Consider the following 2454-nt stretch of genomic DNA (forward strand, 5'->3'; position numbering starts at 1 on the left):
TTGACTGGTTGGTACTATGTTTTGAGGAGGCAGACCTGACCTGCAAGCCTCGCGGCCTTAAGGGTATAAAGCAGGTCAATCCCTACCCCAATGATAGGAGACGACCTGTTCATTATTTGGGTTTTTTTATTTATATATTTCGAGACCTTTGTATGATTAGGTATTATTGTGAAAAATGAAAGCACAATAGAAAGAATGAGATAATTTAGCGAATAATTCAAGTGACGAGCAGGAAAAAAGCAATAAATAAAAGGAAAAACTATCGTGGGAGAGTTGGGATCTAAAAAATTGACAGTAAGGGGTTGCAGTTAACAAGTGCTGGTCGCTTAAAGTTAGAGATTCCATGTCTCACGTGACTTCTCTATTGCCATCTCAACAAGCTGTTAATACATTCAATTACAAGTTTTTTGAATGAGATACTAATTACCAAATCATGGGGACACAAATAGAGACAAAGGATCTCATCCCCTCGAGAAGTACACAAAAACCTGAAAGACCGACCATATGCAAACTTTGTAAACCCATTTCCAATCTAATGCACTAAAATGAAATAGTTGACCCCGTCGTTGAACATAAACAGGGCAAAGTAGCCTTCTAAGGATGCTCTTGACCTTGCCTTCTCCCACCTCCCACCTTCAAGCTTTTTTTTCCCTCATTTTTATGTAATTGTCTAAAAACTAAAATCTTTTATGTAATTGGCAGCCCCTGGCGCGAAAAACATTGATAATAAAAAAGATCTCAACAAAAAACCATCGTATTTTAAACTCACGTTCGTTTGATATGCGTATGCTATAATATTGATTTTACATAAAAATACTTGGTTGATCTTCCAATGAGATTAGTAAGTGAGTCATATTCACCGTCAGTAAAAATATATCACATCACTTAACCAATTAGTAAACTAGTGGTGGGTCGCCTAGTATTATCTTATGTTATCTCTCTCTGTTCTTGTGGGTTCCGTGTGCTAGTTAACTTACCAAAGATGACTGATTTATAGTTTGTGATATGGCATATGTGAAAGTTATAAACAAAATTAAAACCAAGAAGAATAAAAGAACACCAAATTTAGATGGAAAAACCTTGCGGAAAAAAATCATGAAGAGAGAAGAAGCAAAATCTATTATAGGAAATCACTGATTACAAAAATTGGTTAGGTTGACACCTAAATTTTTGCACAATTTTTAGGTTAATTTTTACTAAATAAAAATAAAATAAAAACACACATGGCATATAGTTTAGAAACATTTTATTTTTATTTTTATTTTATTTTATTTTATTTTAGGCCGCCGGTAAAGGGAAATTTGTTCACATATTCCATTTAGATTTTTCATGTTTTTAGGTAATATACACTAAGGGGTGTATTTTGTGCAAAGAGGGAATTTTTCTGGATAGAATATGCGAGAAATACAAAAGGGAATATTGCGCAGGGTATGTATATTTCAATGACATATTTTGGGGTATCATGCACAAGCAAAAAAGGAAGAAATATATGTCGTGAGGATACATTTTTTGGACCTATAAAATACATCGTGCGCAAAGTAAATGAGGCTCTTTCTTTCGAGTGGAAAAGTACACAAAAGTGAAAAGTTGAAAAAGTGAGGTGAGAGTGAGAGAGAGACCAAACCGGAAAAAAAGAAAAAGAAAAGCCCCCCACGCGACTGTTCATCTTCCTTGTGGGGTGTCCTTGCCGGCACTGGTGCCGCCTGCTCGCATCGTCGCCGTCTCGCTCGCTGCCACCGCCGCAACTCAGCTGCACCCGCGACGCCGAACCGCCGCTCCGAACCTCCACCCGCGAGCTCGCATTGATCTGAAGCCCCTGCTCCGTCGCGCTCCGCTTGCAACCTCATCACGACCTTCAATCGGTGACCCGACACCACAGATCTAGTGACCTGACGACCTGGGGTTGCTCTTCGCCCTGCTCGTGACTGACGCCAGGAGATCCGACGCTCCTGCTCCACCCGCAACGCTGCCCGCCAGTCTCGCCATGCTGCCCGCGACGCTCCCTGTTGCCTCGCCGCCCCGACATTGTCTTCGCCTTGCTTCTGCCAACGCTCGGAGTCCCTTGCCCGCGATGCTCCCTATTGCCTCGCCGGAAACCCTTGCCGACGATTCCCCCAGAACCAACGGGTTTTTCTTTTTTTTTTAAAAGAGAAAAAAATTATTAGGTATTGTTGCTTTACTTTATTAGGTAAGTTTAGGTTTTTCTTTATTTTTTTTTATTATTATCTCTTTATATGTTGTTTTCTTTGGTTGAAATACCTATCTATGCATAATTGAAAATCCCAATATATTATCTGATTCGTAGCTGTGCTAGGGTTTTTTATTTCATCTATAAGGCTTTAGATGAAATAATTAATGAAGTAGAAATAAAATTGATATTTTGATATTTAAGGTTTAAGATCAATTTATCGATTTTACTAGCGAAATATTATCCTTTGATTTGAACAATGTATG

Source organism: Rutidosis leptorrhynchoides, unplaced genomic scaffold, assembly GCF_046630445.1.
Source record: "Rutidosis leptorrhynchoides isolate AG116_Rl617_1_P2 unplaced genomic scaffold, CSIRO_AGI_Rlap_v1 contig629, whole genome shotgun sequence".
Classification (NCBI taxonomy): domain Eukaryota; kingdom Viridiplantae; phylum Streptophyta; class Magnoliopsida; order Asterales; family Asteraceae; genus Rutidosis; species Rutidosis leptorrhynchoides.